Source organism: Anomaloglossus baeobatrachus (genome assembly GCF_048569485.1).
Source record: "Anomaloglossus baeobatrachus isolate aAnoBae1 chromosome 3 unlocalized genomic scaffold, aAnoBae1.hap1 SUPER_3_unloc_1, whole genome shotgun sequence".
Taxonomy (NCBI): Eukaryota; Metazoa; Chordata; class Amphibia; order Anura; family Aromobatidae; genus Anomaloglossus; species Anomaloglossus baeobatrachus.
In genome coordinates, this window is record NW_027441780.1 from 271547 (window position 1) to 293586 (window position 22040).

Sequence of the window (22040 nt, forward strand, 5' to 3'; positions counted from 1 at the left end):
AAAAAAGTCAAGACGGGACAGTAAAAAATACATTTACGCTGACATTTGGCAGCCATGTTGCTCATATGCTTAAAGCATGTTGTCTATGTGTTCAGCTCGTCTGCTCCCAAGTCAGTTCTGTACAGCGAGCACAAATGCTGCAAGCTGATGAGTTTTGTTCAGCATAGGTCATCATGCATTAGTTTGCTGATTCCGCTGCCAATTTCAACCTTTATTTTACCCTCAGTTTACAGTGCTAAACTTCTCCTTCAGATACTGGAAACCATTTTTATAATGATGAATTCCAACTACAACTTTTTTTTAGTAAACCAAGTTTAGTGGGAAGTGGTGGAAGATAAACATGTAGTTGATCAACCAGAGATTTGTGTTGTACATTGTGCCAACCAACTGTGAGCTGGACTGTAAGGTGACACTGTCTCATTTTGTAATGACAGCTTTCATCATAACTGTGCCATAGGCATAAGAAATATGTATTAGGGGACCAAAGAGGTGTTTAACTAGTTAAACAACAGGGTATAGATGATAGTGTGTATCACACAACCACTCCAAGTGAGTGTGCCGCCCCCACGCCCGCAGCAGCCGGGCTTCTCGGATCCAGACATGCTGTGTGGCTCGAGGGATCCTCCAGACCCGGGGGTCACGCGGACATGCCGAATGAAAAGGGGGACGTAGTTGTACGGCCTTGACCGTATTCGGTTCGTGACGCCACCCACGGTGTGTGGTGAAGTGGGACACCACCACTGCTGTTGTGGGATACCCGGGGGATATGTAATGGCAGCCGGATGTTAACCTCTCCGTGGGTAGGGATGGTTGCCCCGGGGCCCAGTGTCTCTGTGCAGGGTATGGCCATGGCAGGGGCTTGCGCGCCCGGACATACCAGGGGATGTTTGGTTACTCACAAGTAAATGAATCACACAACTCTTTTGGTAAACCAAGGTGCTGGTGGCTGGCCGCCGCGGCCGGTTGTACTCTGGTCCCCCACCTGGGCTGGTGATTGCCATCTGTTCCTCTGCACTAGTTATGGTTGTGTGTTTAGACTTCCTGGTAGGGAACACGGGAGTCCGCTCCTGGCTTTCTGTGTGCCTGAGGAGCCGTGCCCACTGACGCTGACCCATGGGATCTATGGGCCCTGGCGGTTGCCCTATCCCTCTCTGTGGGTGGTTGTCTGCTTTTGGGACTTTGGTTGGGACAGGACCTGTAATCCTGCCCTCAATCAGTTGATTAGCTAGGCCGTTGTTTCCGGTCCTGGCTTCAGGGTCCAAGTACCCCCTCTGTGCATGGTTTCTGGTCCGGTCTCCGGTGTCGGTACCGGCGAGCTCCAACCCTGTCCTGGTCCTCCTCGGATCTGCCAAGCCATCTTCCCGTCTTCTGCTGATGGAGACTACCGTCTGCCACCTAGCCAAGGTACCAGGTCTCCGACCCTGGCACCGTTCAACTTGAACTGCTCCTCCGCTGGAGCTACACCTAGCTCCAGCCTCTACTCCTCTCAACTTGAACTACAACTTCAAACTGCTGTTTGCTTAACTGACTGTTTTCCCGCCCCGGGCTGTCTAGACCCCTAGGTGGGCATTTCCTAACCGCCTGGTCCCGCCCACTGATGTGCCTGCGGGGGGTGACTAGGGTTTCAGGTCAGCTGTATGTGACCTATGTTAGGTTGACCTAACGGTCTCAGCTGTTGCCAGCGATGTCCGAATGCAGAGAGGGTACCGGTGTCCCCCCCCCCTGCTATTCCGTCGCAATGAAAACAAGCAGACGCTGTTATACACATAAGACTGGAGATGTGTGGCTCTGAATAGAAAGTGTATTATTTTGTTTACATTACAAGGTTATACAAAGTTGATTAGGGCGTAACTATGCAATATACATATTCATTAAAGGCTTGAATTACATATTCACAGCAAGAGAAATTAACATAATGACTTATATTCCCATAATAATCTATAATATTTCTTCTTCCATAACAAGATGTTTTTCAGTCGTCTCTAAGTCAAAACATTCTGCGTCCTTGAGGTTGGTCTCATAGTTTATTACGTAAATAAGTCTGGTTTGGTCTTGCCAGGGAGAATGAATTTCTATTATTTTTCTAAGTCAGTGAAAAAGGTTAACTCTTTCCTCACACCTAGGTGAGGGAAGGTGTTATGTGGGGGCCTATTGTGTGACTACCTGGTTTTGCCAGGGCATCACATGAGCGTAACACCGAAAGAGACGTATAATCAGCTGCTGTACACACACATCTAAGTGCAGGGATCAGACGAATGAAAAAAGTGTTTGTTCTACGCTGCTATAAAAAAATCATCTGTGAGGGTGAATTTGAGGACACATGAGTGGAGAACATGTAGTTTATTCTATATCTTTCAAAGCTATCCAGCTTCCAGATTTCAGCACCAAACTGCCACTACCTGGCAGAAAACCACACAAAAAAGGCGTGAAAACCATTTGTGTTTTTTTTTTTTTCTTTGCCAAGAGATGCAGATTTGGGGGTAATAGTTACACCATATTCCAGCACCACATCTACACCTCATCGAAAATAGAAATCGCATCACTATTGCATCAAAACCTCATGTTTTTTTAATGCATTTTTTCCCCTTGAGGTGTAGATTGTGTGCCGCACATCTCATGTAAGAAAGGAATGATACATCTAGCTTGTAAATAAAATCCAACTTTTAATGATTCATTTTTAAAAACAAAAGTTCATATTGTCCATGTACAAAAATATACCATATCGAGGTCTAGAAAAAATTCCAATGTTTAGACCGCACATCAGACACGTTTCGAGCCCTGCGCTTTATGACAATAAATGGGCCTTAGCCTCGCTGGACGTGGCCAAGGCATTTGATTTTCTGGAATGAAACTTCCAGATGGCATGTCTTCAAAACTTTTGATTTGGTCCCAGATTCTGCGCTTGGATCCAAATTCATATATCGGGCTCCTAGGGCCAGAATGGTGGTTAATGGAATCTAATCTGAACTTTTCTTGTTGGAAAGCGGGACTTGGCAAGGGTGCCTTTTGTCTCCAGCTCTTTTTTTGCCCTGGCCAGTGAAGCTTTAGTGAAAAAGATTTGTTCTGATAGATTGATAAAAGGCATTCATATTGCAGACTGGGTGGACACTATAGGCCTGTACACAGATGACATGATTATATTTATGGCTGATGTGGGGCGGTCATTAACTCGGGTTCTCAACATCATAGATGATTTTACTAAATATTCTGGATTAGGCATAAAGTGGAAGAAATCAAATGTGATGTCCCTTTCCCATGGACTTGCATCCCATATAGAGACCCTATCCCCACTGCATTTGGTTTCTAATTTTTAATACTTGGGAATTATCATACAAAAAGATGGTAAACAAGACCGCCCATCCAATATATTCCCTCTATTAGAACTGACAAAGTCTAAATTTCAACTGTGGATCAAGCTACCTCTATCGGTTCCAGCGCGTATTAATTTAATAACGATGATATTGCTTCCTAAATTTAGCTATTTACTTCAACACAACCCTGATCCAGTTCCTAAATTCTTCTTTTCATCCCTAAATACGTTAATATCTGGGTTTGTGTGGGCCAATGCAAGGCCTAAATTAAAACTGACTACATTTCATAGGTCCAAACAACTAGGGGGGGGCAGCGGTACCAGATTTCTTCTCTCATTATTTAGCTGGTCACCTAAAGGCAACATTGTTTTGGATGCCCAGTTCTTAAGGCCCTGTCACACTAAGCAACATCGCTGCTAACGAACAACTTTTGTGACGTTGCTAGTGATGTTGCTGTGTGTGACATCCAGCAACAACCTGGCCCCTGCTGTGAGGTCGTTGGTTGTTGCTGAATGTCCTGGGCCATTTTTTAGTTGTTGCTGTCCCGCTGTGAAGCACAGATCGCTGTGTGTGACAGCAACAACTAAATGTGCAGGCAGCAGGAGCCGGCTTCTGCGGAGGCTGGTAACCAATGTAAACATCGGGTAACCAAGAAGCCCTGTCCTTGGTTACCCGATATTTACCTTCTATACCAGCCTCCGCCGCTCTCACTGTCAGTGCCGGCTCCTGCTCTGTGCACATGTAGCTAGCTGCAGGACACATCGGGTTAATTAACCCGATGTGTGCTGTAACTAGGAGAGCAGGGAGCCAGCGCTAAGCATTGTGCGCTGCTCCCTGCTCTGTGCACATTTAGCTGCAGCACACATCGGGTATTTAACCCGATGTGTGCTGTAACTAGGAGAGCAGGGAGCCAGCGCTAAGCGGTGTGCGCTGCTCCCTGCTCTGTGCACATTTAGCTGCAGCATACATCGGGTAATTAACCCGATGTGTGCTGTAACTAGGAGAGCAAGGAGTCAGCGCTCAGTGTGCGCTGCTCCCTGCTCTCTGCACGTGTAGCTCCGTGCGGTGGTAACCAAGGTAAATATCGGGTTGGTTACCGATATTTACCTTAGTTACCAAGCGCAGCATCTTCCACGCGGCGCTGGGGGCTTGTCACTGGTTGCTGGTGAGCTCACCAGCAACTTGTGTAGCCACGTTCCAGCGATCCCTGCCAGGTCAGGTTGCTGGTGGGATCGCTGGAGCGTCGCAGTGTGACATCTCACCAGAAACCTCCTAGCAACTTACCAGCGATCCCTATCGTTGTTGGGATCGCTGGTAAGTTGCTTAGTGTGACGGTACCTTTACTTGCCAACTCTGTGAGCCACTTAGCTTATGCAGCAGGGACAAATTGTTTACTCTGTTTCCTGGAAACAGATAGGCTAGGCACACAAAAACCTCTGCCCCTCCTTAGATTGTCGCAGCAGGTTGGAGGCAGGCGAAGAGGGTCGTTCACTTCTCAGACACCATTGCTGAAATACCCCTATGTCAAAATGTATATCTGCCCACACTGTCTGACCACTCATCTTCCACATTCTGAAGCTGGCACGGTGCTTTCGCTCTTAATGATATATACGAACAAAATGTCTTGTTGTCCTTTGACCAGATGCAATCCAAATTTAATTTTGCTAGGTGTCATTTATTTATTTTTTTTTATACTGGGAGCTCAAAACGGAGATACATGACATGCAAAAAACACCGGGGGCTGTTTTAATATCTTCCTTTCCTTTTATAAAATTCAGCCAGGTAAATTTCCAAATATTTATTCCACACAAGGTGTTCCATAAAAATACATCAGTGGTCAGATATAAAAACACTCCACAGATAGAAAAATATTAACACAGCTGGACAAAAACAATGTGTTCTTCATTCATTTGATTCAGGCACAGCGTCTGCAAGTCTGAGCAGTAGCAGAATTAAACTGGACTACTGAAGGTGAGCTGAACTATACATTCCTTGTTCCTTTCCTTTGATAGGGATACTTTGATCTCAAGGGCCAAAGGGCTAATTTTACTCTATGTACACGTACTTGTTGTCCGTGGGGAACAAATCTCAGCCTTTAGCATTTAAAAAAAACTTGAGAATTGTTAGTTCCAATTTGCAAGAGGAGGACTGGAAGGAGGTTTTGGAATCACCAACTAAGGCTAGGTTCACATTTCCGTTGTTTTGCATCAGTCTTATGCATTGCTTGATGCATGTGACTGATTCGTTGTACAACGGATGACAAGAATGAGAATTCACTGTCGGACTCCGTTGTAAAAGAGCTGATCGTTCACAATAGCCGGCCGGCTTTTGAGAGCGAACAGATGATCTCCATGCGGCTGGCTAATGAGAGCGATCAGCTGATCGTTCACAGCCGCCGGCCACCAGGTGATCAGCTGATCGCTCACAGCAGCCAGCCGCCGGGTGATCAGCTGATGGCTCACAGCAGCCGGCCGCGGGTGGTCAGCTGATCGCTCAGCAGCCAGCCAGCGGGTGATCAGCTGATCGCTCACAGCAGCCAGCCGCCGGGTGATCAGCTGATGGCTCACATCAGCTGGCCGCCGGGTGATCTGCTGATCGCTCACAGGAGCCGGCCGCCGGGTGATCAGCTGATCGCTCCGCCGCTGAGAATGTGTGCGGGGGGCGGAGTGCGGGGTGGGTGGAGCTGAGCGGGACCAGGGCGCTGAGGACGTCAGTGCCGGGGACTGCATGGCTGGGGACAGGTGAGTGTGTGTGTGTATGTGCGCGCGTGTGTGCTCCTTGCACTCGTAGCCAGGGTAAATATCGGATAACTAAGCAAAGCGCTTTACTTAGTACCCGATGTTTACCCTGGTTACGTGTGCAGGGAGCCAGAGAGAGCATGCACGGCGAAATCCTACGGATTGTGCTGCTCAAAAAACGTTACATACTGCGTTTTTTCCGCACCACGGTCAGTCGTTCCACGACTGATAAGTCGGGCAGAGGATGCAACGCAAGGTAATCAGTCACAATGCGCCGCTCATACAAGTCTATGTGAACAACGGAATCCGCCAAACGGATTCCGTTGTTTACCAGAGCTGCAGATTGTGACTGATACAAATTGACGGAAATGTGATCCTAGCCTAAGGTCTCCCCCCTCAATTAACACTAAAATGACTGAAATATATATAGTGCACCAAGCATATTTAACCCCACTATGATTATTTAGGCTGCATCACTAGGTGACGTTGAAATTCTTGCGGTGCCAGGGGGAGGACGCAGACTCTGTCCATATGATCTGGGGATGCCCGGTAATTGCCTCCTTTTGGCGTGAGGTGGTATTGATCCTGTTCTCCCTTGCCTCTGTCCCTATACCTCTCGATCCGATGTTGTCTATTTGGAGTCTTGGATGAGAGAACCTGTTCACAAAACTTTCTGGCTTTTTTATGGGTAGGAAACTTATATGAAGAAAAAACAATAAAGCCAGCTCAACTCAAAATGGCATGTATTATAAAATGTGCACTGGACTAAAATTCCAAACTGTACTATTTTAAAATTTGACTACAAGTCATTGGGTATTGTGGCTGCGTGGAGTGGCTTCCACGCTCACCTGACCTGACCCAATTGGACTTCTTTCTGTGAGGTCACATCAAACAGCAGGTGTATGCGACCCCTCCACCAACATTGCAGGAGCTACGACCACGTATCACAGATGCTTGTGCAAACATGTCACCTACTATATTGCACAAGGTGCAGCAAGATACAGTATGTCCAGATGTGCATTGCAGCTGACGGGGGCCACTTTGAGCATCAAAGTTAAATGAGCGCCATATGCGTGACCAGCATTCAATGTTTTGGGGGGGTCATGGGTTTCATATCATAGCATTTCTGCATGGAAGGTGTCGATTCGTATTGAATTGATGATGCCCTACAACTTTGTAAATCACTTTTTTTCTCTATCTCATTCCGTTTGAGATAACAATGCTAACTCCATTATTTTCCACCAGGTGCGCTATAGGTGGTTTCATTGCGTAGCGCATGGCAACTTTACTATACCTAGACACCACTTCTATGCCTATAGCTGCCGCCGTTCTCAAGTTAATGGCGGTGGATAGGATATGGGTGGACACACTGTCTATGTCTATATATTGTACCTGTTATATCTTTGTTGTTTAATAAACAAAAGAAAAATTTAGCCTTCCATGGCTTCACACTAAACTTGGTTTAACAAAAAATGATGTAGTTGCAATTGATCATTATAAAAATGGTTTCCATTATGTTTGAAGAACTGAAAACTGAGGCTAAAATAAAGGTCGAGATTGGCAGCGAAATCAACAAACTAATGATGACGACCCATTCCGAACAAAACTCCACAGCTTGGAGCATTTGTGCTCGTTGTACAGAGCTGACTTTGGAACAGACGAACTGAAGAAATAGACAACATGCTTAAAGCATATGAGCAACATGGCTGCCAAATGTCATTGGAAATGTATTTTTTACTGTTCCATCTTGACTTCTTCCATCCAATTTGGGAGACGTAAGTGGAGATCAGATACCAAGGCTGCTGGAATCCCAATATGACGGGGAACTAGAGCTGGTTTTTGCAACTGGCAGATATGATACTTCCAAGTGCAAAACCAGATACATGAAGCCCTTAGAACAGTACTGGGCCATGCTGAAGTAAAACTTTTGAAATGGAATACGAGACTTTTTGAAATTCTGTTATTACATTACATTTGCATATAAATTTTTTTTATCAGATAATTTTTGGTGAAAAACTCGTTCTGAACAGAATAGTCCACGGCTTTCCAAGTGCTTGATTCATTTGGTCAAACTTATGCAGAACAAAATTTACTGATGTGTTACAACAATTCTGACTTCAGAGTTGGAATCTGCTCTACATTTAGTTTAGGACATATGGATTTTTCACAGTAGCAGTTGAACACTTTTTGATGATTTGATCTATTATTATGGACATAATATAATTAGGGGTACCGTCACACTTTAGCGACGCAGCAGCGATCCCACCAGCGATCTGACCTGGTCAGGATCGCTGCTGCTTCGCTACATGGTCGCTGGTGAGCTGTCAATCAGGCAGATCTCACCAGCGACCAGTAACCAGCCCCCAACCAGCAGCGACGAGTGGAAGCGATGCTGCACTTGCAGGGAGCCGGCATCTGGAAGCTGCGGACAATGGTAACCACGGTAAACATCGGGTAAGCAAGCGCTTGTTACCCGATATTTACCTTGGTTACCAACGCACACAGTTTAGCGTTAGCTCCCTGCACTCCAAGCTAGAGTACACATCGGGTTAATTACCCGATGTGTACTCCGGCTACATGTGCAGGGAGCAGGGAGCCGGCACTGGCAGCGTGGGAGCGGCGGACGCTAGTAACTAAGGTAAATATCGGGTAACCAAAGAAAGGGCTTCCTTGGTTACCCGATATTTACCTTAGTTACAGCTTACCGCAGCTTACAGACGCCGGCTCCCTGCTCCATGCACATTCAGATCTTTGCTCTCTCGCTGTCACACACAGCAATGTGTGCTTCACAGCGGGAAAGCAAAGACCAAAAAACGAACCAGCACTGTGTGTAACGAGCAGCGATCTCACAGAAGGGCCAGATCGCTGCTCAGTGTCCCACACAGCGAGATCGCTAATGACTGAGGTCATTGCTGCGTCACAAAAACCGTGACTCAGCAGCGATCTCAATAGCGATCTCGCTATGTGTGATGCACCCCTAGGTCTCTAGCCATTAATACAATTAGCATTCTCTGCCCTATCTAGTGGGGGAGTGTGGCCTTTGTTCCTGTCTCTGAAGGAGGCTTCATGTTACACAATGTTACAGACATTATGGAGTTGTCCACACTTTGAATTGAATGATATAATTGTGTAAAGAGGTGGAGTGTAATGTTATCTACCCAACAAGGTGTCTGACCCCTAGAAGCAGGAAGAAACAAAAATACAAATTTATAGGGGATGTTATTGCTGTGTCTTGGAAGCGTTCAGATCAGCCACTACTTGGGTTGCTGGAGAATGTGGACCCTTTTCCACGTGGTATTGTGTTGTCTTGCCTCTGCTGGACTTGGAGAGCGGTTCTAAGGATGACCAGTGTCGTAATTTCATTGATGTCGGATTACTGAGTAGAATCCCCTGATTTATTCCTTTCGCTGTTCCCTGTGTTACAGACTAATCGTTAGTTTTTGCCGTCTATCTCTACTGACAGACTTTCACAAAGAGATTGGTAAGTACACAATATAACGTAAATGTAAAAATGGTTACAAATACTTTGTAGATACTATTATGTACACCCCTTTCACATGTAAACCGCCTAATAATAATAATATTAATAATACTTCAAGTTTATTCCCCGCATAACAAATACAAGAAATAAAATACATAACTTTATATAGGATAAATGTTCATTCCACAGTAATCGACATACATTCCTTGTTCATTGCCAACCGAAGAAGATTATGCGCGTATAGCATTATGTAACACAGATTTACGTGAGTAACTTCTGAACTTCACATAGACTTGATAAATTTTCGGTCAAATATTATTCAGGACATGGAGATGTTCATTTTGAGTACTTGTGGTCCAGGGTACCTCTTTTCAAATTAATCGTATGGACGATTGAGTACATTTGATTATGCACGTATAGCGTTATGTGACACAGATTTACGTGAATAACTTCTGAACTACACATAGACTTGATTATTTTTCTGTCAAATATTATTCAGGACATTGAGATGTTCATTTTGAGGACTTGCGGTCCAGGGTACCTCTTTTGAAATTAAACTTATGTACGATTGATTACGTTTGATTATGCGCGTATAGCGTTATGTATCACAGATTTACGTGAATAACTTGTAAACTACACTTGATAAATTTTTTAGCAAATATTATTCAGGACATTGAGATGTTCATTTTGAGTACTTGTGGTCCAGGGTACCTCTTTTCAAATTAATCGTATGGACGATTGAGTACGTTTGATTACGCGTGTATAACGTTATGTGACACAGATTTATGTGAATAACTTCTAAACTACACATAGACTTGATAATTTTTCTATCAAATAGTATTCAGGACATTAAGATGTTCCTTTTGAGGACTTGGGATCCAGGGTACCTCTTTTCAAATTAATCGTATGGACGATTGAGTACGTTTGATTATGCGCGTATAGCATTATGTATCACAGATTTACGTGAATAACTTCTAAACTACACATAGACTTGATAATTTTTCTATGAAATATTATTCAGGACATTGAGATGTTCATTTTGAGTACTTGTGGTCCAGGGTACCTCTTATAGCATTATATAGCACAGAATTTCAAATTCATACAGAAACCTTGAGACATTCATTTTGAGCACTTGTGGACCAGGCACGTTGATCAAAATAAAAATTATGTATGATCAGTTGGTTCTAAAACAGTTGGTGCGCCATAGATGAATGAATATCTAATAGCTAAAGTCTAACTTAGATGAATAAATATCTAATAGCTAACGTCTAACTGCAGACTAACTTGAATCTGGTTGCGAGCCCCCCCCAAACGTGCAGCGTCGCCCTCCGCGAGCCCCCCACAGACGTGCAGTGTCGCCCCCTGCCCAGAGCGAGCCCCCCCAAACGTGCAGCGTCGCGCCCTGTCCAGAGTGAGCCCCCCAATTGTGCAGCGTCGCCCCCTGCCAGCCCCCCCATACGTGCAGCGTCACCCCCTGCCCAGTGCGAGCCCCCCACCAAACGTGCGTCACCCCCTGCGAGCCCCCCCAAGCGTGCAGCGCCGCCCCCTGCCCAGTGCGAGCTCCCCCAAATGTGCAGCGTCACCCCCTGCCCAGTGCCAGCCCCCCCAAACGTGCAGCTTCACCCCCTTTCCAGTGCGAGTCCACCCAAAACACGCAAAGTCGCTCCCTGGCAAGTGCGAGCCGCCCAAAACGTTCCACATTGCCTCCTGCAAGCCCCCCAAACATGCAGCGTCGCCTCCTGCCTAAAGTAACCCCCACATTCCTTATGAAAGCCTCCACAGCGTCACCCCCTGCTCTGTGTAACCCCCCTTCATAAGCCACTTACCTTATGGAAGCCTCCACAGCATTGTACTGCAGCTTCAGTACCTTCCCTGTGATAAATACGCGAGCTGCAGCCCCCAGTAGTGACAGGAGACACTGTTCTGTGCCCCCAAAATACAGTCTGACACCCCAGAGCTATAACTAATGAGGAAAAGCTGAATCTTCTCCACCTCAGGATCCGTCCGCTCTGCACAGGAGCCCGAGCACTGCTGCTTCCCGCTCGCAGATCTGCATGGCACTGAGGAGGCCCCGCCCTTCCGGTGACATCATGATTTCATGAAATTACTCCTCCCCCTCCAAAAATCAACTCCGATCTAGCCTCTACCGAAGCAGCAGGGTTGCGTCTAATTCAGAGTTGATTTTTTGTGGTCCTCAAAAATCTCCACCTCAGGGTCAGAATCCGTCCGCTCTGCACAGGGGCCCAAGCACTGCTGCTTCCCGCTCACTGCTCTGTACGGCACTGAGGAGGCCCCGCCCCTTCCGGTGACATCATGATTTCATGAAATCACTCCTCCCCCTCAAAAAATCAACTCCGATCTAGCCTCTCCCGAAGCAGCAGTGCTCGGGCTCCTGTGCAGATCTGTGAGCGGGAAGCAGCAGTGCTCGGGCTCCTGTGCAGAGCGGACGGATCCTGACCCTGAGGTGGAGAAGATTCAGCTTTTCCTCATTAGTTATAGAGCTGAGGTCACACTGGATTTTGGGGTAAGAAATAAAAGTGTCTCCTGTCACTACTGGGGGCTGCAGCTCGTGCATATATCACAGGGAGGTGCTGAAGCTGCAGCACAGGGCTGTGGAGGCTTCCATAAGGAAGGGGGGATATGGGGGGCTACACAGGGAATGGAGCGATGCTGCATATTGAGGGTTTACACTGGGCGATGCTGCATATTGGGGGGGCTTACACTGGGCGATGCTGCACGATGGAGGGGGGAGCCTGCACGAGCGAGGAGCTCACAGGGAGAGACTGCACGTTGTGGGGGGGGGTTTGCAGGGGGAGAGGCTGCACATTTGGTGGGCTTGCAGAGGGAGAGAATGCATGTTGGGGGGGGCTCGCAGGGGGGAGAGACTGCATGTTGGAGGGGGCTCGCAGGGGGGAGAGACAGCACATTGGGAGGGTTCGCAGGGGGGAGAGACTGCACGTTGGGGGGGCTCACGGGGGAAAGACTGCACGTTGGGGGGGCTCGCAGGGGGGAGAGACTGCACGTTGGGGGGGCTCGCAGGGGGGGAGAGACTGCACGTTGGGGGGGCTCGCAGGGGGGAGAGACTGCACGTTGGGGGGGCTCGCAGGGGGAGAGACTGCACATTGGGGGGGCTCGCAGGGGGCAGAGACTGCACGTTGGGGGGGCTCGCAGGGGGGAAAGACTGCACGTTGGGGGGGCTCGCAGGGGGGAGAGACTGCACGTTGGGGGGGGCTCGCAGGGGGGAGAGACTGCACGTTGGGGGGGCTCGTAGGGGGGAGAGACTGCACATTGGGGGGCTCGCAGGGGGGAGAGACTGCACGTTGGGGGGGGCTCGCAGAAGGGAGAGACTGCACGTTGGGGCGGGGGCTCGCAGGGGGGAGAGACTGCACGTTGGGGGGGCTCACAGGGGGGAGAGACTGCACGTTGGGGCGGGGGCTCGCAGGGGGAGAGACTGCACTTGGGGGGGCTCGCAGGGGGGAGAGACTGCACGTTGGGGGGGCTCCCAGGGGGGAGAGACTGCACGTTGGGGGGGGCTCGCAGGGGAGAGAGACTGCACGTTGGGGGGGCTTGCAGGGGGGAGAGACTGCACATTGGGGGGGGCTCGCAGGGGAGAGAGACTGCACATTTGGGGGGGCTCGCAGGGTTAGAGAGACTGCACGTTGGGGGGCTCGCAGGGGGGAGAGACTGCACGTTGGGGGGGCTCGCAGGGGGGAGAGACTGCACGTTGGGGGGGCTCGCAGGGGGAGAGGCTGCACGTTGGGGGGGGCTCACAGGGGGGGAGAGACTGCACGTTGGGGGGGGCTGTAGGAAGGATAGTTAGATTGATGAATGGTGGCACATCCGGGGTCGGGATTGTAGGATGAATGGGGGCACTTCTAGGGTTTTTAAATCCAGTGCATAAAGACCATAATGTGTGTCAATCAGTGACGTTTCGGTCCTTCCTTGGACCTTTATCAAACTCACACTATAAAGATCCATAAGAAAAATACAAAGTGAATATTCTCTCAAAGGTGCATGAACATTAGAGCAAAAATCATACATATTACTTGTGGAAAGATACATAGAAAAGATTTATCTATATAACAGGAAATGGGCACAATTGGAACATGGCCTCGTCCCCAGCGGCTGCAATATCCCATAATATTCACTTTGTATTTTTCTTATGTATCTTTATAGTGTGTGTGAGTTTGATAAAGGTCCAAGGAAGGACCGAAACGTCACTGATTGGCACACATTGTGGTCTTTATTCACTGGATTTAAAAAATAATAAAAAATTGAAAATATTTTGAATGCCGGGGTTATTTCTTCACTTTATTCTGATTTGATGTCATATAGTGAGGAAAAACCTGCAGATGTGTCTGTATAGAGAGTGGATGGGAACTTCTCGTTTTTCTTACCGACTCCTCAGCCCTGGTGTGGAGGGTGCTGTGGAGGTATCATACAGTGCTTGTATTATACATTATGGGGCAGTGAAAGGGGAATCAATGAGTTTCATTAGGAGGAAAATTACTTTGTAAGGGCTGTAAAGTTGTGAGAGGTTCTTATATGACCCAGCTGAATATTAATTACATTTTTATTTTTTGGGGGGAGGGGTACCAATTTGAACTTCCGTTATGGGGTCCCATGATTTCTATGTACGCCTCTGTTCGTCCCCTTAAAGAAAAACAATTGAATAAAACTGATTTTCCTCAAAAAAGACTTTAAAAAAATACAACATTGTTGACTAAAACAATTCTCAAATGACAGAAAAATAAGCATTAGGGCGTCCAAATTGTGAAGAGAAAACAATGAAGGAAATCCCAGTGTCATAATGTACCACACTAAGTGGACCCTGCCACGTCTGCTTCTATCCCTGCTGAACTGACTCTGGGGCCGCACGGGGGATATAGGAGGTGTAGAGGCCATGCATCGATTGGTCTCAGGGGCCACACGGCTCTGGTAGCAGAAGCGTCCATCTAGAACCTTCCACATGACTTTTCCTTCTGTCCCTGACTTTTACATTATTTATTTTACAGCTTTGAAATTCAGGGAAAAGATATGCAGAACGCTGCAGACACAATGGAAAAAGGAGAAATGGATGTGCGGAGTGATGAACGGAGTAGAGACCTTTCCACAGGTAACCCTCCTCAGTGAAGTGTCACCATTAAATAACAAGGAGAACAGTCACATTCCCAGCTGCAAGGAGAAAATGAAGTTACATTCTCCCTGCTGCCGCTCGTATACAGTTACCGATGAAGTGTGGGAAACAGTAACATTCACTCACTCACCCTCTCACAGGCTGTCAGCCAAGGAACAATAGGGTTGATTACTGTGCGCCCACTATCTAGTGAGTGGTGACTGTTTCAGCCTCTCCCACTGTGCTGGTGACTGGAAGTGAGCAGCTGCTGTGAGAATGTAACTGCATTTTCTCCTTGTAGTTCCTGTGTAGTTGTAGTTCCTCTATCCTCTATCCTCTATTCCTCTATCCTCTGTCTTGTACGCTGTGAGTGACAATTTTGGCTCCCTATGGAATCCGGGTCGTGCCAAGCTGTTAGTTTGTTGAGCGAAAGCTCAGTTCAATCTGAAACTGGGAGGTGCTTGGTTTCTTCAGGGGTTCCCTGTTCTGAGTAATCAGTCCTAAACCCAGAGTATCATGGAGGTGCCAGGATAGCTGGAGCAGGGACCCCAAAACTGGCCCTCAAACTAGGGACCTTGTGCTGTTCCTGATCCCAGAGGTAGGCTTGATGGTATCCAGGTCTGGATCTCCAGCTTAACCCTAATGACCCGTCCCAGGGCCGTGGGGTACTCGGTTCCAGGTGTTGGTTAATGGGATTATGTCACGGGGGCCTGTGCCCGGTTCCGTGGCCCTGGTGGTCGCTGAAAGTCAGTAAATAATAAAAATAAAAAAATAATAAAGAAAAAAAATAAAAAAAAATAAAAGTATTTCGTGACGCCACCTACGGTTCCAGTATGGTTACTGGGGCTGCAGGTCAGACCTCTGGGGTGATGGTTAGGCAGCAAGTTGTTTACGCTTCCCGTAGGTGAAGCGGGGTCCCCAGGGCAGTTTTAGTAGTACACAGATATGGCGGTTTTTCCTCACAGCCTTTTCAACTGTCACTTTAGTGCAGCAGCCTATGGCTCCTCAGATGAAGAAATAAAGTGCGTCACACCAATTCATTAACTCTGACCAGGTTTTACCTGGAGGTGTTATTAAAAAGGGGTTCAGTTTCTGATGTGACAGTTTTTGGGTACAGTTCAGGATCTCTGCACCAGGTTAGTTGTGAGGCCTCCCTGCTGCGTAGTCTCTCCTTGGTCCTAGGCTGCCTGTTGCTATACCTTGTCCCTCTCTCACTGTCTTCACATGTATGGCAGGCAGTGGGAGCTTCTCTAAGGGGCACTGCTGTACTCACTGCGGTCCCTAAGCTCTGTGTAGCGGCTTTGCCTTCAGGTGCTGCGGCAGCCAGGAGACCTGGAGTCTCCCTGGCCTCCTGTCTTTATTGCTGGGTAGATTAGATCCTTCACAAACTCGGATGCCGGTGTCCAGTAATCAGCGCTGTTCCTTGGGGATGAACCGATCTGGCTCCACCTCCCCTGTCACTACTCTTTTGCCTCACTCCTGACCTCTCAGGCGGTCACACAGTTACTCGTACGGGCTAAGCACAGCCCTCTCCATTTTGATGTCTTCCCTCACTCTCTGCTCGCACAGTCTCCTTTTCTCCAACTGTCAACTGTCTTTTTAACTCCGCCTCCAAACCTGGATTTAAAGGGGACCTACCCTGAACTCGGCTTGTAGAGCTCCCCCTCCAGGCTTGGAGTGGAAGTGTTGTATGTGGGATTACCTGATGTGGAGATCCTTCCCTGCCCCGGGTACAGGTATATTTGTGGCAACTGAACCCTGGGGTGCCACACTAACACCTGTCCAAACCCTGATCTAACCCTCCCTCCCCCCTCCCCCCCCCCAACCGGGAGTGGTGATGCAAACCCCACAAAGAATCGCCACAAAAACCGGAATGACAGGAGCATAAACTGAAGGTATCATCTGCAGTAACAAGAGGAATCTCAAACCTTAAATGGGGAGAACACAGCTGAAAAGAAATTAGCCCCCTTAGTCTCAAGGATCCACAAACCACTCCAGAGGACTGGAAAACAGTGTAAAACACTCAGCTCAGGCTGAGCAACTAATTTCAGGTTGCCTGTGAACAGAGTCAGATGCCACTGTGGCTCCCTGCGAATGTGGGCCTTGGTTATCTGTGTTCTGATCTATAGCTGGGAGACCTTGGACCTCCTCTGACCATCCATTTGCCCATATCCGCTATCCTCCTGATATTCTGACCCCAGAGCTGACTACGCCTTTGTCTTTCCCCTTAGTTCATGGCATGTTCTCTTTGTATCTGACCCCAGAACATTTGACAACCCTGCCTCATGGCTTGTCCGTGCAGTGACTAGCGTCACACACTGTTCTAATAAACCAGATAGATATCATTTAAATGCCAGGTACTCAGATTACCACTATATCTGCAGGTAAACAGTGTTTTTGTAGCTGCCAGGTTTTCTTTAACCCCTTCTCGATATGTAACGTATTATTACATCCTATTACTTCTTGCGGGCTCAGAAGCTGAGTCTCCGTTATTGGCAGCAGATGATGTCTGAGTTATTCAGTGGAGGTAAGCTTCACCCACTGCTGTTAACTTTTCAATCTTTGACAGCAGCATTCGCAGCTTGCAGCCTATGGGGTACAACGTTCCACATATCCAACACCCCCAGCAACATTTATCATTGGGTGCATATGGGTCGCCATAATAGCTGAGGGTCTGCTAAAGACCCCTTGCCCTATATAAGGGTACTTCTATGATCTCCACACCTAGATACATTCCTTCAGTAGTGTAGATTTCAAAATGAGATAATTTGTGGGGTGTTTCCATTGTTTAGGCACATCAAGGGCTTTACAAACATGACATGGCATCCTCTATTTCAGCCAGTTCTGTTCTCCAAAAGTTAAATGGTGCTCCTTCCCTTCCGAGTCCTGGGATATCGGTGTACACACGAGAAATTGCACAACAGAATTATATGGTCCATTTTCTCATCTTACCCTTGGGAAAATAAAAATTTGTGATAAAGCAACACTTTTGTGGGAAAAATTAAAATGTTTTGGGTTTTTTTTCCATCCACATTGCTTTAATTTCTGTGATGCATTATTGCTGTAGGAATATTACAAAAAAAGGGATAAATACATAGCTAATGTGAAAAATGAGTAAAAAGACATAGGCATTGCATTACTGCTTTAGAGATATTTGCAAAGAGAGATTCTTAGCTTATGTATTGGCCAATCCATGTGAGCCCGATAACCTCGACAAGGTGATCTCATTATATTGGGAACCTAACCTTAAATGCCTCTATGTGTGATTAAAAATCTGCATGTTTGGTTCCTGGCTAAATAAGATGGTGGACACACCCTGTCTATAGGGCGGAGTGCTTGGTCAGGTGCTTGTCAAGGTTACCGGGCTCACATGGATTGGTCAATACATAAACTAAGAATCTCACTTTGCAAATATCTCTAAAGCAGTAATGCAATGCCTATGTCATTTTGCTCATTACCTATGTATTAATCCCCTTTTTTCTAATATTTCTACAGCAGTAATGCAATGCCAAAGTATCCTTATATTATTGAGTTCCAATGGATATGCTTTTGTAGATATGTTTTATTGAATGTTGTTTTGAGCACTTCGAAGGGTGCAGTTTTTAAAATGTAATTTTGGGTATTTTCTGTCACATAGGCCTTTTAAAGTAGAACCTTGCTACACACTTTGGAATTTATATGGATTTATGTGTCTGTGTATGTTTTGAGGTTATATTATTAAAAGCTTATAACTTCAATTTTATTTATGGCAGATGATGGTACCACGAGTTCAACACAGAATGCTAAGAAAAGTGAAAGTCACAAAGGAGTGAAGTCATATTCATGTTCAGAATGTGATAAATGTTTTGCTTTGAAATCAAGTCTTGTTAAACATGCGAAAATTCACACAGGAGAGAAGCCATATTCATGTTCAGAATGTGAGACATGTTGTGCTTCCAAATCAGATCTCATTAAACATGCAAGAATTCACACAGGAGTGAAGCCATATTCATGTTCAGAATGTGGGAAATGTTTTGCTTGGAAATCAGATCTTGTTAAACATGAGAGAATTCACACAGGAGAGAAGCCATATTCATGTTCACAATGTGGGAAATGTTTTGCTTGGAAATCAGATCTTGTTAAACATGAGAGAATTCACACAGGAGAGAAGCCATATTCATGTTCAGAATGTGGGAAATGTTTTGCTCATAAATCAAGTCTTGTTAAACATGAGAGAATTCACACAGGAGAGAAGCCATATTCATGTTCAGAATGTGAGAAATGTTTTGCTCGGAAATCAGCTCTCATTACACATGAGAGAATTCACACAGGAGAGAAGCCATATTCATGTTCAGAATGTGGGAAATGTTTTGCTTGGAAATCAGATCTTGTTAAACATGAGAGAATTCACACAGGAGAGAAGCCATATTCATGTTCAGAATGTGAGAAATGTTTTGCTCGGAAATCAGCTCTCATTACACATAAGAGAATTCACACAGGAGAGAAGCCATATTCATGTTCAGAATGTGAGACATGTTGTGCTTCCAAATCAGAGCTCATTAAACATGCGAAAATTCACACAGGAGAGAAGCCATATTCATGTTCAGAATGTGAGACATGTTGTTCTTCCAAATCAGAGCTTATCAAACATGCAAGAATATACACAGGAGTGAAGCCATATTCATGTTCAGAATGTGGGAAATGTTTTGCTCATAAATCAAGTCTTGATAAACATGAGAGAATTCACACAGGAGAGAAGCCATATTCATGTTCAGAATGTGAGAAATGTTTTGCTTGGAAATCAGCTCTCATTACACATGAGAGATTTCACACAGGAGAGAAGTCATATTCATGTTCAGAATGTGAGACATGTTGTGCTTCCAAATCAGAGCTTATCAAACATGCGAGAATTCACACAGGAGTGAAGCCATATTCATGTTCAGAATGTGGGAAATGTTTTGCTTGGAAATCAGATCTTGTTAAACATGAGAGAATTCACACAGGAGAGAAGCCATATTCATGTTCAGAATGTGGGAAATGTTTTGCTCATAAATCAAGTCTTGTTAAACATGAGAGAATTCACACAGGAGAGAAGCCATATTCATGTTCAGAATGTGAGAAATGTTTTGCTCGGAAATCAGCTCTCATTACACATGAGAGAATTCACACAGGAGAGAAGCCATATTCATGTTTAGAATGTGGGAAATGTTTTGCTTGGAAATCAGATCTTGTTAAACATGAGAGAATTCACACAGGAGAGAAGCCATATTCATGTTCAGAATGTGAGAAATGTTTTGCTCGGAAATCAGCTCTCATTACACATAAGAGAATTCACACAGGAGAGAAGCCATATTCATGTTCAGAATGTGAGACATGTTGTGCTTCCAAATCAGAGCTCTTTAAACATGCGAAAATTCACACAGGAGAGAAGCCATATTCATGTTCAGAATGTGAGACATGTTGTTCTTCCAAATCAGAGCTTATCAAACATGCAAGAATTCACACAGGAGTGAAGCCATATTCATGTTCAGAATGTGGGAAATGTTTTGCTTTGAAATCAGATCTTGTTAAACATGAGAGAATTCACACAGGAGAGAGGCCATATTCATGTTCACAATGTGGGAAATGTTTTGCTTGGAAATCAGATCTTGTTAAACATGAGAGAATTCACACAGGAGAGAAGACATATTCATGTTCAGAATGTGGGAAATGTTTTGCTCATAAATCAAGTCTTGTTAAACATGAGAGAATTCACACAGGAGAGAAGCCATATTCATGTTCAGAATGTGAGAAATGTTTTGCTTGGAAATCAGCTCTCATTACACATGAGAGATTTCACACAGGAGAGAAGCCATATTCATGTTCAGAATGTGAGACATGTTGTGCTTCCAAATCAGAGCTTATCAAACATGCGAGAATTCACACAGGAGTGAAGCCATATTCATGTTCAGAATGTGGGAAATGTTTTTCTTGGAAATCAGATCTTGTTAAACATGAGAGAATTCACACAGGAGAGAAGCCATATTGATGTTCAGAATGTGAGAAATGTTTTGCTTGGAAATTAGCTCTCATTACACATGAGAGAATTCACACAGGAGAGAAGCCTTATTCATGTTCAGAATGTGAGACATGTTGTGCTTCCAAATCAGAGCTTATCAAACATGTGAGAATTCACACAGGAGTGAAGCCATATTCATGTTCAGAATGTGGGAAATGTTTTGCTTGGAAATCAGATCTTGTTAAACATGAGAGAATTCACACAGGAGAGAAGCCATATTCATGTTCAGAATGTGGGAAATGTTTTGCTCAGAAATCAGCTCTTGTTAAACATGAGAGAATTCACACAGGAGTGAAGCCATAGTCATGAATAGAATGTCTGTTTAAGTAAATATTAACCCCTTCACGACCGCGGGCAGTAAAATTACGTCCTATTTTAACGTGACTTAACGACCAGGGACGTAATTTTACTGCCTAAACTTCATTTGATTGCCGTGGCCATAGCAACGGCTTTCAAATGATGTCCCCTGCTGTTTCTTACAGCAGGGGACCTTTGCTTGACCCCAGGGGGGGTGGCATCGCCACCCCCTATCGACGATCGATGTGATTGGCTGTTCAAATCTGAACCGCCAACCACATCGATCGCACTAATTTCGGCAAAAATAATGCCCGAATTAGTGCGATCCTGTGAGATCCAGCTATGAGATGCCGCAGCTGCTGCAGCATATCATAGGTGGACCTCAAACATGCCGCCCCCAGCCCCTGCAGCACTGATTGGAGCGATCGTGCTATGACGCGCAATCGCTCCAATCAGTGTGCAGTGGGGCGGTCTGATCTGCCGGTGGCCGCCCTCCCCAGGCCTGTACTGCTCTGGGGACCCTCCCCCAACATGGCTGCAGCGTGGAGTGGCTGGTACTTTTGGTACCACGCCACCGCTGCTGCCGCCGCAGACGCTGCCTCTGCTGTCACCGCGCCAGCTCCAAAGGTAAGTATTGCGCTCCGGCGATGGCCCCTGCGCGCTCCCGTGAAGGCCCCTGCCCGTGCCCCCCCAGATCTGCCCCCCTACGCCCCGATCTGCCCCCCTACGCCCCGATCTGCCCCCCTACGCCCCGATCTGCCCCCCGGCATCCCGATCTGCTCCCCACGCGATCTGCCTGCCTCCTCTGTCATCTCTATTCTGCTTCCAAGGTTCCTTCCTTCTGCCTTTGCTTCTCCGCCCCCTCTGCTCTCCCTCTAACCCCCCCCATCTGCCCCCCCTCTTCCCCCCCCTCTCCCCATCCCCCCTGCCCCCCCCCGACGTCCTCTTACCTGCCTTCACGGGTCGTCCGAGGTCTTCACTGGCCCGATCACATCTGCCTCCATCGCTGGGTCCTTCTGCTGATCTGTCCAACGTCCTGCCTGCTGCTGGTGTAAAGCTG

General features: G+C 46.5%; 1 long non-coding RNA gene and 1 pseudogene across 1 annotated transcript; both read left to right on the top strand.

Moving 5' to 3' along the window:
• Positions 1-11925: 11925 nt before the first annotated feature.
• LOC142258691 (uncharacterized) lies at positions 11926-18458 on the top strand. Its single transcript, XR_012727841.1, has 3 exons — positions 11926-11994; positions 14546-14646; positions 18399-18458. It is a non-coding gene; the product is annotated as an uncharacterized LOC142258691 (long non-coding RNA).
• A 60-nt stretch (positions 18459-18518) lies between these two features.
• Positions 18519-20986, top strand: LOC142258695 (uncharacterized; annotated as a pseudogene).
• The last annotated feature ends 1054 nt before the right edge of the window (positions 20987-22040 follow it).